Source organism: Synchiropus splendidus, chromosome 4, assembly GCF_027744825.2.
Source record: "Synchiropus splendidus isolate RoL2022-P1 chromosome 4, RoL_Sspl_1.0, whole genome shotgun sequence".
Classification (NCBI taxonomy): domain Eukaryota; kingdom Metazoa; phylum Chordata; class Actinopteri; order Syngnathiformes; family Callionymidae; genus Synchiropus; species Synchiropus splendidus.
Window position 1 is genome coordinate 9794639 of NC_071337.1, and position 16420 is coordinate 9811058.

A 16420-nucleotide genomic window follows, 5' to 3' on the forward strand; every position below is an offset into this window, starting at 1 on the left:
GCCCAAAGTAGGACCAATGACATTACTGTATTTATACTTATTAATTTAGATAAACACAAGCGTAAACTCGACCCTGTATTTACTTGTATAAAACTATTTTGGAAGATCACAAAAACAAACACCATCTAAATATGTTTGTTTGCGTGACTCAATTTGACTCTTCCATAATTAATAAGAAATGCCTATTATTTACCTGATTCATTTATTTATTTTTTAACAGAAACTCTTACTGAAGTTTAATTAATTTTTGACAGCCTTCGTGCCGGTGCCTGCCAGTTCCATCAAACACCAGTGAAATGATTTCTTCTGGCCTGTCAGTGTCACACAGTCAAATATAATAAAAAATCATTTCACACACAGCCACACATCTGGAACGATGGGTAAATGTTGTTGCGACATGGGAGTTGTGTCAACACATGACACATTTTATGACACAATAGCTGCAAGAAAGACACATATTTTTAACTTCCAGTCTGTTCTTGTGTGTATGTGTGTGTCCTCGGGGTGTCATTGAGCTCTGGTATAAATCAGCTGGGTGTGCAACCGCCAGGCTGCAGTAAATTAGCCGGATTTTAATTGTGTCTGTAATAGATGACTATAATTAGTCAAGGCTCTTCCTCAGTCTCCACTGCCCTAACATAATCATCTTCTAACCAAACTACTTTTCGTCGCTCCATCTCGCCATGCTTCATTCCTCTGAAGCTCGAGGGGACAGGAGCGGACCTCTCCTCCCAGGATCCCCTCTCGGTCCACATCCTTCGTCCAGCCCATTGTCCTCTGGACACACACACACCTCATGCAGATTCCAGTCCCCTTCTACTTTTCCGTCTTTCAAACTTGGCATCCAGTGTGGCAGATTCATCACGCGGAGAGCTTGTAAACATCTAGTAATTGCTTTTGGAAGTGTTCCGCCAGAGTTAGCCACATCAACAATTAAATCGGTGTTTATATAACATGAGATGTATAACGCCCAAGTCATTTGATGAAGACTAACTGAGTGGACCAAAGGACCTTGGTTCAGCCCAATACACCGACTCATGATGACATTTGTCACAAATCCTCTTCGCAAATCACTCTTAAAAAGTCAAACTACAAAAGCACTGAGACAGCGCGAACACCCAGCAAACAGCATCACTGTTCGAGCTCAAATAAAAAAACATCTTGAAACAACTTCCATGGTGTAAGAATACTACTGGCTCTCAGCAAGTGTTGCAGGTCTCAGTTAAAGATCCCAGAAACAGATGAGTTATCTGCTAAAAACAGGAGGAATAATCAGAGGCGACAAGTGCTTCCACTCTGTAGAGCCCCGCTCAGCAGACTGATCAGTGCCAACGACTCTATCAACCAAGAGGGTCCTCGGATGAAAACTGTGCTACTTTGCCTCCTGCTGGCTATATGACCTGGTTCCAGCATATTACAGCAATGAAAATAAAATGAATGTGTAAATTCTTAAAATAGTTACATTTATTCCACCATAAATTTTCCCCCTGATCGGAAATCACACCCCCAATAAAAGAAACTGGCATCTTATCTGTATACACCAAACAAAATATGAACAATATATTGGGTGTTTTTAATAACAAAAATTGTGATCACACATTTCGGGTGCCACACAAGCAAGAGATTAGTAAGTATGACTATCTCACGATAACACATTTTGCTTCGCAATTTATTTTATTATTTTTTTTATACTTTTTAAGAAAACGTATTCATAGTCTCAGACACACTGAGGAACCTTGAACTTAATAAAACTGCTCTGGTGGTTGTGGTTCTGGTCAGCCTGCATGTTTGATGTTGCAGTTTTTGTTGTCACCACATGGAAACAAATCTGACGAATGTTTGCTCGCCTTGTGCTCGGTTTGACGCCAAAAAATTCCCTACCGGGACGGTGGCATTTGGCTTTGCGATCATGTCTTTTCTCTCTTATTTCCACAAAGGATACAGTATCTCAGGTTGCTAACTTGCTAAATGGAGTTGTGCTCGCTAGACGACTCTGAAATGGCTGACAAGAGGGTTCACTCTATTCATTCTTTTGTGGCACAAATGCAACTCGAGAGGCATGGACAGAGTGAACCCTACTGTCAGCTACCAAACACAGTTAGGGTAGAAGCCCAGATCGCTGTCCTAACTCCTGGATCAGCTTGAAGTCCAGAGTTCTCAAAACAGGCGGGAGCCTATCTTGCAACCATGAAACAAGGTCAATGGGCAAATTGATATCTATAAAACAACCCACTCTGAACAAAAAATAAACACTTCTAGATGCAACACATTCATTCCATTCCCCAGTATTCAGTTCCAAGATAGAAACAAGCATCAGTGAATTCCACATATCATTAGCAATAATTAGAAGGTGTCTCACGTGTGCATAGGAAAAAAGAATCACTCAGCTCTTGGCCCGAATCACAACGTGTCCTTGAAACATCATCCCGGACGACGAAACCAAAAGTTACTCTGGTTCATTCAACTTACAAAACTTCATTTTTATCTTGAAACCAGGTTGAAATTTGTCTGTGACAATTCTACTTTTATCAAAGGTACAGTGAAACAAAATGTAACTGACATACGTCCCTTTACTGTCTAATAAGGCGACAGTAAGTATGGCTTTGAATTCATGTCACATTCAGCAAAGATGACCCAAGGACTGTGTACATCATAAGTGAAATAAAGGATGTTTCAGTCAGGCTTTTACAGTTACTAAGACCTTTTCTCAGGCCATCCACGGTTGCAGTGTCACGTGTAGTTCAGCACAGATAAAGGTATAGTGCAACATCGCTATAAGGAGATGTTTATCTGTCAACTTAGAAGCTCATACATGCATTAATAAGCGGGTAATCTCTTAATTGTGTGTCGTCTGTTGTGTCACATCCACCAGTGTACCAGCGTCTGACGGACAGTCTACTTGGCAACTGTGAAGTGAACATCCGGATCGACAGGGCAAATGAGTGGGCACAATCCTGTGTCACACACTTGACTCTAAAAAGCGCAACACACACTTTAACTTCAGAACCTTGAAGGAACAGACACATCTTCAATGTTTTTGTATTCTGTGAGCTGCTGGGAGACCAGGGGACTACAGCAAACCCCTTAGATCTTTGGGTGACAACAACTTGCTATGTTGTTAAAGAACTGTTTATGATGTTGGGGGCTGACTGCGGGATTGAGTTTGACTAAAGGGAGAGGGTGCATTGACATTGGAGTCATATTTCCTACATTTGAAAATGGAAAATTCCCCCTATGTGGCGGGGGTGAAATCCCATCATGGGCCCCCTATGCTATAGCACAGGGGAGACCCCTGTGGTAGTCACAAGTAAGTAAGGGCGGTTTCACACTGCGGTTCTGTCTCAGGTGGCCAGAGTCCGAGTCGCCCCCTGCTGTGCAGCCTTGCACCTGTGTGCCTCAGGCAATGTCCCTTTTTTCTCCTCATCTGCCGTGCAACAACCTATTTACCACCATCGGCTTGACCACCTTATTTTTATTCTGCAAATTCTTCGCACTACCAGTCGTCATCACCTCAGACATTAACTGATGATGGACCTCCGCCACATTTATAACAGAATGTGGCTGAACATCAAAGAGTGCTGTCATGTTTATTTTACAAAGAAATAGCACGAACAGAACAATGGGAAGATTTTAATAATTGAAGTACAGATCGGCGAAAACATTGGCGTTATCAAACATCCGCACACATCGCCAGTGCCAGACTGCTGTGCTCTGCTCCCATTCCCCAGCACCATTTTCCTGCTGCTGAGGCTGCACCAGTCAGTGTTCTGGGAGTTTGAGAAGTTGTTTTTGAACAATGTTGTGCGCCCAGACAGCGATCAGACCCTTTTCTGCCCGGCATCTAACATGTTTGTGGGGAGTCGTGCTGTATACGTAGTTTCCAGCATCTAGCGCAGAGTCGCCTGAGATGAGGAGCTCACCCCCCGTGGAGAGTTTCCAGAGACAAGATGCATCCATCCAGCCGCAGCCAAAACCTGACTCAGCTGCAGCCAAAACCTGACTTGCTTGTGTTCACATCTCGAACTACTGAGCCGAACGCGCTTCGTCTCGAGATAAAGCGTCCAGTGTGAAACCACCCTAAGTGAGTGCTGCATGTTCGGAGGTCACAGTGAACTATGAGCTTGTTGCAAAAAAGCTAGGAAAAGCAAAATAAGCAAAGGTAGAAACATCAACATGTTAAGAATGATAGGATGACTCCCACACGCCCCTCATTAGTCTCCTTCCAGTGGGTGGAAAAAGCCATCCAACACTAGTAACTTACCATTTTTAACCAGGCTCTGTTGCCCAATAACGTAATGCCGATCAGATATAAATGGTCATGTGAACTGTCTCTTGGTCACTTTGTGTTTGCAGTTACACTGAATCACAATGAACTGCAAGTGAGATTTATGACAGGCTGTTTCAATTCTGCCCTCTGCTCAATGGCACGCAATCACAAGTATGGGCTGCAGGTGACGGAGGACGGACCAATTGGCTCTGACACAGCTGATGGCTTCGGCTTGATAAGGGCGGACAAAACTGAAAAATGTTGTTTCAGGCGGATCCATGCGCTGATTAGGCCGGTGTTCGATTCCTCTGAGTGGCGATTCATCAGTGTCCGCAGGCGACCGTTTACCGGGTTCTTGGGTGTCACAGTGGTCACATAGCTGGCGGGACCTCGCCAATCTCTGTCGTGCAAAATCAGCATCTGGGAGAGAGGGAGCTCACCCCTGCCCTCCTCCAAACGCACTCACACTCTAATTGAATCACAACAGCAAACCGGAGCAACCCTGCATACATGCAGACCTCACACAGTGAAGGGTGACCAGCAGGTCCATTTTGAGATGAACCACGGTCCAGCACTACCCCCAGTGGTGCCACGGTCACCCATCAGGATCACTTTGTCAGGGCACAGGTAAGCATGACGACTCTAATCCCTTGGCAATCGGTTGGTCATTCATCACTGCAGAAGGAAGGAGAGAGAGAAGAGAGGGAGGGAAAAGAAGAGGGGGGGGGCAGATGTCACTGGCAGGGGCAACGGTGCAGACAAATGGCCCAAAAAATTCAGTATTAATCAGCAAGTGATTTGCTGCCCCCTTAAAGCCAATACCACTTAACTGCTGAGATGGGGGGAGGGAATGGCGGGGGGGCGACGGCCAGATGAGCCAAACAACAGCGTCTTCATCTATACTGAACAATTAAAAAACAAAAATCATGGCATAAAGCAAGTACTTTAGTGTTTGGATTTCTATCACATAAGGAGTCTAGTACATGACGCTCGCACACACACACACACACACGCACAACCCTCTGTTGATTTGTCACTGGAGTTGATCAATAACCGCGATGGAAACAGAATCAGCTCAGATGGATTAAACGTCCCACTGGCCCTGACGTTATTTTCCCATTAAGAGAAGGCTAATCATTACACACATGAGACAAACGAGTACACACAACACACACACACACCCTGCAGCGCACTGATACTCGTACAGTCTCGGCACTGTATATCACTGAAAAACTAATGTACGAATCAGAAAACAACTGAGACAACACACACGTCTGATGGCTGGAAAGAAATAGGACATTGAAATGTATTACAATTAAATGTGGTTGAAAAGTTCACGTTCATAAAACCGACATGAATAGAAATATAATAAACCCCATTGAGCTTGACACTGTATTTCAGATGGTAAATGGCTCATACTGATATGGTGCTTTCCTTGCTAATCCAGCTTTACACTAAAACAGGCCACACACAAGTACCCCACAACTGATGATACAAATCAGTCGTTGACATCCCAATAATCTCAACACAGCACTGAAACTTGGCCTCCCGACAAGAAATCTTATGAGATCAGACGTGATAAAATGAAAAAATATCGCAACAACCAAACAACATGGACGTGGACGGGTTGAAGGTGGTCTTGGGTGATTAAATCCTGAAACTCAAAATAAATCGATGACAGATTCATAACTGCTTCTTGTTGAATGAAAGTGAAAGTCGTGCATTCCTCCATCAGATAGCAAAAATCCCCCCTATGCTTTCTTATTTGTCGGTCGGACCTTCTCGGATGGCAACGTTCCATTCCGCGTCACAGGTCAAGTCGGTCGCCTGTGACCGCATACGAAGAGAAAGTATTGAACATGTATGACTTACAATTGACTTATGATTTACAATTGTCTGCCTCGACTGATTTTAACACTCCTCAGACCCCTGCATAAGAATAAAGACAGTCGGCAGTCTGCTATCCTCAGTTGCGAATTTGGTTTATAAAAGAAAAGAGCTTCAACTGTTGCAATGCATTATAGACTAATAGCATGAGTGACCAGTTCAATCTACGTGGCCCAGTGATGATAAGCCATACGAGTTCAACACAGAAGAATGGCAAAAAAGTGAAGCTCCATAGTGTGGGCACAGTCAAGATGATCCTAAGTGGATTGGGCTCTAATTCATCCAGAACTATTTTTTGCTCTCATCAATGTCAACTTTTATTTAAAGCAAAAAAGCGCTCCAGTCCCGATCATGATCAAGGACAACGTGAAGAAGTGATGCATTACTGGATGTGATGCAGAAACGAACACGAGGCAGGAGTGCAGCAAGAAAAAAAATGTGGAGTGACGGCCCAACAGGGAGTCAGAGTGCAGCCATCTGTTCCTGGCTACCTGCTGTTCCTCTTCCCTTTCCGCTCACCTTCTCCCCCCCTCTCCACCATTCTCCTGCAGTCTATGAAGGCATCCGTAATTTCAGGCCCGCACGAGGGATCCAGCGCGCAGACAGGAAGGTTTAAGTTTCTAAACTCCGTCGGTCATGCCTTTGTCCATCTACAGAAATAGAGAGTATAGACACATAAACCAGACGTGGCTTCTGTGAGAGGCTTCCTCTAATGGATTCTGAAGATTCCAATTTCCCCTCTGCCACCAAAGACAGAAAAACCTCTGAGCTCAATTACCCCTGTCTCGCGAGCCAGACGAGACCAAATGCACACACACTTGGATGTCTCCTCGCTTGTAATCATAGACACACATATCCATGTGGCCCCTAGGAACTACAGTGACATGAAAGGAATCACACAATCAGCCGAGCAGAGAGTCTAGTGTTACTTGAAGATGGCTTTGAAGTGATAAAAGCAATAAAAGAATGAGGGACAAGGGAGACGGGGAAATGTGAGGGTGGCCAAAACACAGAAAAGGAGAAGGCAAAGAGAGCTACGAGGCAGATGTAGGAGCAGAGGGGTGGGAAGGTGCATATAGAATCCACTCGTCCAGAAACCTTATTAAATCTGCAATTAGCAGAATGTCCCTGGCTATAAATAGCCTTACTTTCTCCATTCGGTGATGTCAGTCACTGCTCCAGCCTTCCACCGAGGGGGGAAACAAAACAATTTAAATTATAGCCGGGCTCTCTCTTTGTCTGGCCACCCTTTTAACAGGATAATTACTAGTCTATTCATTCGCACTCGGCCTGGGCGATATATCACCTCAGTGTGCGGCCGCCTCGCTTTCTCTGATAAACGCCCTTCAGCGTGGAGGAGGAGGGGGCACAGGGTGAGCTTGTACCGTAGATATCAGCTCACTGTCTGCCACAGGCTTTCGCCAAAAGCTACTAGATTGAATAGCCTCCTGCCACAAGCTGGAGATCTCCACAAGGGCTGTACCTTGGCCTCCGGAGTGACACGGAGTCGCTCCCACAGGGCCTGACAGTGAGGAAATGAGCAAGAGCCAGAGAGAGGCCAAGAGAAATGGAGAGGCAGAGAAAAAACATCTATTATTCAGCACATGCATGTGTGCACCATTAAAAATAGGAAATCCATAGCGGAGACAAATGGTTTCTAAATGAAGCACTACAGGAGGAGAGCGGAGATAGGGACCCCTGTCACATGTGCTTTAATTGTCTCCCAGGGCGATAAGGGGGATTTATCAAATTCATCACTGGAGAGGATCTACAACGATGAAGAGCCCTTGTTTGTTCATCATAGGCGCTCCGCATCAGGGCAGTCAGCAATTAGAGTCGACATAAATCCTGCTAAACTGAACCAAAAGTGACGCCTGAACGCTTAATACACAAGCTGCTCTACTTCGGCTAATAATCATCCACATGATTTACGCAATACGACAATCATAACTTCTTCAAAGAAACCCAATAATGCAGACTGAGATTGTAACAGTAAAATAATCGATTCATCTGTTAATTATTTCTGGATTTATTAGATTTAAAAAATAAGTCAACATTAATTTCACTTTATCCCAAAACACAGGAGAACATTTTATTTATTGGCTTGAGTCAAGTTAAGGAGGCAACTTTTTCTCCACAAAATGTTGACATACATATTGAGTACAGTCCGACCAACTTCTGAAGATACTTTGTTATGGGGCGCATTTAAGGTAGTGCTTTTAAGAGCTGTCCTCAAAGATTATGTCATTTGACAACGGTCAAAGAACCTTCTATTCGTCCAGCAAATCTAGTCATATCATCCACAGCTATCATCAGCTGCTGAGTCACAGGAGTCAGTTTTTTGCGCACATCATGCTCCGATTATAGAATGATATATACAGTTTAAACATCAGGGATCCATGTTAAGCAACCGAACTATAAACACAGTAAGCATACCAGAAGTGCAACCAAGTAGTTTCTCTTTATCAGCCGCTGAGAGTTGTCAAGTCCAGACAGCTTGTTAGGGAGCTAGCTCACCAATAACCTGCCCACTGTAACTGTAGATAGTTTTTGAGTGATTTGACTCATCTTGAGTGATGAAGATACAACTATTGAATGTCCTTAGTTTTATTTGAAGTCTTTCTTGTTATTTAGTATTTAAGAATGCTGATGCTCATTACGCCAGCTGCACCACCATTCAGCACATTTTCACTGCACTCTGAACTAATGTGTTTATTCCAGTTTACAGAGAAAATATAACTTCAAATCATGATGAGAAAAAGAAGACATTAAAAAAAGCACTAAAGTGCTTTTATTTTGCATGAAACTTGTTTTGATTTGTCGTTTGTTTATTCCGCCATGTTTATGTTGAACCAGTGTTGTGTGATAAAACTCTTACAATGTGACTTCTTCATTTCTATCCTCTTAATATGCTTTTTACAGAATCATTGACAGTGCTCTGGAGATTAGTCCTAGTTATCCAAGTCTGCAATCCCAAATGATCTTGTGCTCTGAACTGCATTAAAAGACTGTGTGTAATTCTTGGCCTCCCGAAAATGCACAGAGGCTTATAGCCCATAGTGTCCCATTGTTGAGGAATTATTAATGACCCCATTAGAATTAATGACCAGCGTAATTTGAATTTAATTATCAAATGAACACTTTTTATGATTGCTTCAATTAGCTCTAACTGATGTTCCAGCTGACCCCAAGTTGGAGAAAGTGAGGGTTATACAAGCGGCGGTCTGACCTGCTGCATGAAAACAGGCAGGTGGGAGATTTTAATTTAAAACGTATACTAATGTGTGTGAAAATCTTGAAAGCTTGACACATTAAGTGAAGCTTAAATGTGATGCTTAAGACAGAGATATCATGTTGAAAATGTAATATAATACTGGGTCAGGCTTTTAGCTAGCATGGCGTCTGGGTGTTCTGAAAATGGGACACCCTACTTTTAGGCAGGACGCCATGAGGACATCCAATCCTTCCTCCACTGTTTTCCATAGCAACATCACTTAGTGGTTTCTTTGCCATCGCTGTTTTCTTTTTTCCGATCCAGTCTCGTGAGTTGAATTTCATTGGTCCCAATTCTGTGATAAGACTCCCTGGGAAGAAACCGCAGGTAAGCTTGAAACTAGACTATGACTCAGGGGACTTTTGGGAGGAGAGGACTGAAGTCGCGTCACAATGCACCTGAATGTTTGCAGTATTGGATTTTTTGGTTTGATTTGTTTCAAGATGATTTACACAGTTTCAGAACACTTAGTGCTGTTTCCTACATGATTTGACACTGTAAGGAGCTTAAGTCTAAGACCATTCCAGTCGGTCCATGGGACCTAAGATCAGAAAAAAATCAGTGGAAGTCTATGGGGAGATCAAAGTTATTTTCTGGTCTACTTTGCCTCATGCCCTGCATCACACATATGCTGTACCACAATTTAAATGATAAATAATGTCTTTTGACTATGTGTAATTTAACTTATTATTAATATTTGTTTATTTTATTTTATAATTTGGACAATGCATATATGATGTCACAGCAGAGCTCGACTGCTGCACAGGCAGATGCTAAAGGTACTAAACTATCTTAGCTAGAAGATACCAAACATGAATAAAGTTTTAATTTAAACATAAACTGACCCTATTTCAAATAAAATTATTTTCATTTTTACAACAAGATCTGGTTCTTGTCAAGTCTTTTGCCCAGCCACAAGACAAAAAACATAAAACAAAGGCAAAACTTAGACTGTATTTGCACCTAATTTGCACAATAAATAATCAATATTTATTTTCACTGTACCAAAACCACCAAATGGCATGTATTTTACTAATTTTCTGACGCTTTTTTCTTTATTTTTCATTTCAAAACTATATAAACCATATTTCTGTTGTTTAAATTATGCTTTTGGTAGTGTTTTCTAACCAGTCAACCTATTCTCCCTGAAGAAGCTATGGCTAGCACATTAATGGACAACACTTACTGTCTGGATTAAATATTTTTGCCAAGAATTAATTGAATGATAAGTTAAAACTGGCTTGAATTATTTGGAGACCCTCATTTGGAACTTAATTTCAGTTTCAGCAAGAGTCAGAAACAGGTGCACATTAGAGAAAAGGAAAAAACAATGAATATCATTGAACCCTTATCTTAGTGAGGTTGTTGTTTGTGTGTGTGAGACTGTGTGTGTGTTTTGCTTGTGATGGATGAATGACAGTAGCCATGGCAGCTCATCTCCTCTCCGGCGGCTCCATGACAGAGAGAGATGTTACAGCATCGAGACAGCGCAACCGCCCGACTAGCAGGTGACACACACACACACTTTGCTTCTGGGTCTTCACCTGCCGTCTATCTCACACAGCGATCACCTCTGTCCACTCAGCTCGCCTCCTCCTCCGTGTTCGCAGTAAGTGAGCTGTCTCTTAGTAGGTGGCGGCCTCCTTGTCTTCCTCACAGCCAGGGAGACATGAGCACGTCAACCTCCCCCCCCCCGCTCCGCCTCTCGTTCCAATCAATGGGGGCGCCATGAATATTTTACACACCTCAGGCAGGCGTGAGGCGAGCAGGAGGAGGGCGAGTGTCCCTGCCGCCTTCGGGGAGGAGGGAGGGGGAGGCGGTATGAAGGAATGGGGGGATAGAAGGTTGTGGAAGTAGGGTGATTTAGGCTGTCAGGGCGCCAGCGAGGAGAAGAGATGGGGCTTTTCTTCCTGAGTCAGACAAGGCCAATAACTCATTAGAGAGAGATGTGGAGGTGAAGGAGCGGCGAGGAAGACAAGAGCAAGAGGAGATCACAACAATCACTTTTTCATTTAGCGGGTACTTGGATCAGTCACCAATAAATGAATAGAGGCAATTCATCAAGTGTGTGGATGGTTTAAAAAAAATACAGCGCAGCTTCATTAAAACTGAAAATAAAATTATAATTCTTACAATTTCTCACTGAGCAGGAGTAAACAAATGGAACTAACAGAGAGAAAAGAGAGTTACATTTCACTTAAAAGCATATGTGACTATGAGGACCATACTGAAGGCAAGCTCTTGCAGTGAACAGCTGATGTAAAAGTACTATTCAGAACTGAGGATTTTACAAGTTGCAGCCTCGCCCAGCCTCATAAATAATATTAAAAGTCAAGGCAATTTCATCAACGCAGAGCTAGCTCGCTAACCAGCCAACTATGACAGATCACGGTTTTCATCCAATGCTGATTTGTGAAAATGCCAATATATGAATCACTTAGTAGTTATTATCCTCAATACATCAAGTGAATAGCTCCACAACCTGAGAAAGTTGTTAAATAACGGCGATTACCATGCGCGCACTTTATGCAGAAATAGCTTGTAAAACAGGAGGCTCCACCACAGGACAAAGATCGGCCATGTTGGACAGATAAGACGTTGCTTATATATCTTTAATACAAGTCAAACTACCCTCCTGTAGAGCTCAGTGGCTATGTCCAAAGGTACGTCAAGTAGTACCAGACTAGTACTGTATTGGTGAATTTAAGGCAAGTATTTTTTACATGTTTTAAATTCAGAGATTCAGGAAATGATGATAAAAATAATGAAATACATACATTTCCCAATTTAATTTAGGATCTTACATCCAATTTGTCTTTTGGGTTATTAGATGGTTTCAGTTTGGAACACCTATTATGGATTATTGTAGCTACTACTAGCTGACCATGTTCTCATTCCTATGTTTTATGCATGATTTTCGTATCTTATTAAAATCACTAGGTGATTTTCCAATATTGTGCATCGCTATCATCCGAATTTCTTCACTTGAGAGAGAAAGTTATTCAGTTTACTGCCTTGAATTGGATGGGCCTAATAGCAACATGACACCCCTATAAATTAATAACAGGTAATTATCCCTGTTTATAGCAGGACTGACCACATTACAACTGTTTCAACTTCACGCATAAGACCTGACAAGATTTGTCAAAAAAAAAAAAAGAAACTCAGGACATAAACAGTGGTCTTTGGTGTGATCTGGTGTATTTCACACCAACAGTTTTCTCGGCTGTTTCTTTATCTCTTATTTCTTCCATCCCCTGAAACAGACTCACATCCCTGCTCCCCCCACTCCTCTCCTCTCCTCTCCTCTCTCCCTCCATCTGTCTTTCTTGCTGCAGTGCCCATGCTGCCAGCTAGTATAAATCACATCTCTGGGCTTGGCTGCAATGGGCCTGAAAATAAAAAGGCATAAAAGTGTCGAGATGAGGTACTGGCTGGGGGTAGAATTCCTTTATGATGGGTCTAAATCCTACTCCCACTTCGCATCCCAGCATGCACGCAAAGCTACACGCACATACATACACACGAAAACAAAACACAGCTTGCTCGTTGATGCATACACATGCAGACATACGCCTTGACGCTGAAATTATCCCCCCAAACAGCCGTAGTTTTACTCTCTCGACCAGTCTGGGTTTTTCTTTTTTTCTCCCTCTCTCACTGACAACAACGCGACTCCCCAAACACAAACACTGGCACACAACATTCTAAATTCTTTGTGTTCGTGATCAGAATGGAGATGTCAGCTCCCGTTGCTGCCTCTTTAAAGGGACAGAGTTCAACTGAAAGTCCAATCCACGCTGACAAGCTCAGCCCTCACTCAAGTGTTTGCAGTGACCCTGTAGACAAGGAGAGTGATATAAGATGATGGCGATGTCACTGCCAACACCTGGTGATTGATTTAAATGGTTAAAAGGAGGCTAGAGGAGGAGATGTAGTATAAGATAAGTAGTTTAGCAGGGTGTGTAAGACCATTTATCAAACAGGTCATTCAGAAGACCAGTGTAAGCAGCGGGTCACACAACCAGGCTTATTTCAAAATGTTGCTGTTTCGTCATTGTCAGATCCATTATCTCTTTTTCATTACTGATATTTAAAATGAATGAAAATCAATTACACCCAATGTTACATCTTAAGAGAGCAACCTTCAGGCAGGTATAACAGGTGTTCCTCAGGGTTTGCTTCGTTCCATCTTTTGTTTCTGTACTCACTTGTTTTCACTTTGATGCTAACTACAACTTTAAACCTCCATCAGGAAGAGGATAGCCTCGGCTACCTCTGGTTCCTGATAAGTTTGGGTAAAGCTCTGATTCTTGTGGTTTCTGAAGGTCCAATACAAGCAACATCCGACTTATGACCTGCTTGACTTAGGTGCACCCATACTTACAACCACGGCCAGCAGATGCTTATTTTTTTTTTATTCAATGTCTGGCACCGCAGCACGTAGCAGCCCGGCAACACGTACGACAGTTACGGCAGCACAGTATCCCAGGATCTCACTCTCACACAGCCATCTACCGCTACAGTAGCACCTATAACCTTGCATCGGCTATTTTGAATGGCATTCGACTTGCGTCCAATCTGACTTACGACCGGTTGGTCGGAACCGATCCCGGTCGTAAGTCGGATGTGACTAGCATCTGCAGTAATGACTGAGCCATTGCCTTCAGTCACAAGATAATGGGGCGAACAAATGCAAGTGCACAAGGGACTGAAATGAGCTTTTAGGCTCCAGGTCTATCATTCAACCATACGCTAAGAAGTAACTTGGCACAGAGTGTCTCCTATTGACTGAAGATATCCTTCAGAAAGCACAATGACAATATAGTCTAGGAAAGCTTCAGTATTCTACCAGAGTTTCTTGGACGTGGAGATGCGAGTAAAGCCCCACGTCATGCGGTGCCCTTCACCTCAAATCCATCGAAGGTGATAAGCAGAAATAAGCATGAAAATGGCTGAATGACACTGCACCCCTCCTGTCACAACTGTCTGTTTACTGACTTTATTTGACATTTTGCAATAAAGTCAGTAATGAGTGAAAGGTGCCACATTCAGAGAAAACAATTAATTTCAGCACATCAAAAACCCATTGACAAAAGTGATACACACACAGTTATCTCATATTCACTGTGTATCTATGCGGTGTAAGTGCGACGTGCGAGTGTAAATGTTCTCTCTCCATTCAAAGATGGATTGGACAAAGGTTTCCACCTTGGATTATGGCACGAAGGAGAGTCCCTGCTCTGTACATAATGGTAATTATGGACAATTTATGACCTCTTTAGTTCCCATCTATGTATTGTTCGGGACAAATAAACCAATAAAAAATGATGGAGGTGGCCAGAAAGATATTGAAATGAATCTACAGGCAGAGATGGATCATAAAGGTTGTCTAAATGATTATGGGAATGAAGATGGATCGGGCGAGTGCATCACCTGCTAAAATCAACCTATAGCTCAAAGATCTTGTTTAAACTACGCCCTAATGTGCACTTTGTCAATTCTATTAGATCACGGCGTGTACGGCTCGAACCCACGCGCAGAGTGATGAGGGTAGCGGCGAGCGGCTCCCCGGGTGAAGCCCATTCGCTCGCAGTGGGAGTCGTCTCAGGGCTAATTATGCTTGGTTTGGCGTTTTAACTGTATTGATCATAACACTGAAACTAAAGAGAAATGCTTATCAGGCTGGAATAGAGGAACTCCCGAGAGTTGGTGTGTGTGTGTGTGTGTGCGTCATGAAGAAGTGATGACACTGAAAGATGTTCACAACGGTAAAATATGGACATTCTGATTCTGCAAACCTTGTTTTCCTGACTAACAAGCGCTCCACTCAACTTTCTAACACCTAAGGTCAGATTGTTTGGCTACTACACAAAAAAAGTCATGTAAAGAAAGATGCAGAAAATTGGAATCTAATCGACAATCAGCTGAAATTAAATTGACAAAGTCATTTCAAATGATAAAAATGATAATGCAGTAGGTGTCACTTTTGCACTCTGCACAGTCAGTGCACATGGCTGTCCCTGCATGACCTTAAGAGAAGGTCAGCATGTCCAGGAACAAGTCCAGCTGTACCGTAGCACATAAGGCTGAGTGAGCATTTTAAGGAGGAGTGATACAAGGCAGTGCCTGTTTTATTTTGCGACACATTCAAATCTTAGAATTAGGCTTTGTCCCATTTCTCAACCTAACACTAGCACTTGCCCTCCACTATGAAATGCCCTCCGCGACAAAGTGAAGCGACTGACGTCCCTCAGAATTGGGACAACACTTCATGACGTCACATCTAAAAACAATGTGTCATTGGCTGCTGTGCAGTGTTTTGTTGCATATCGAGTGTCGGAGATGTTTTGGAAATGCCAGCTCCAACGTTTTTGCAAACTCTTGCATCTTGCGGCGCTGATCATCTCACTTGGTTTGGTGAACCAACGTAGAACAAATGGGTGGAGCCGAAGCGGCTTCACCGCTATGTTGCGGTGATAGATCTGTTAGAGGTATGAGGATGTTAACGTTAGCCTGGATGCTAGCTGACTGTTGTTTGTTAAGAAGAAATAAAAACATATTGTTGTGCATACATGTTGCATTGTTCATGTTGTCGGACACGGTCGACCATTTGGGTCGCTAACGTGTGATACGAGAGAAAGCAAACACACAGAAGAGTAGTCCTCGTGACTAAAATGTCCCTGTTGTCCTATCCAACATTGTTTTAAAATAAAGTGCTTTGGTATCCTGGAAATCTATCCACACTTCATATTCCCGCTTGGTTTCAAGTCAGCTCCCTCGGTTTGAAGGGATCATTCAAAGGGGTCCCTCGGTCTTCAAGTACTGGGACACACTACACTTACAGGTCAACGCACAAAACCGAGTGTTGGGCCCAAAACCGAGTGTTAGGGTGAGAAATGGGACGCAGACTTACAACATTGTGGAGTTCAACACTGAAACGTATTATTTGAAACGGTGAACAGACTAAAATAGCTTTGTGACTTCAGAAA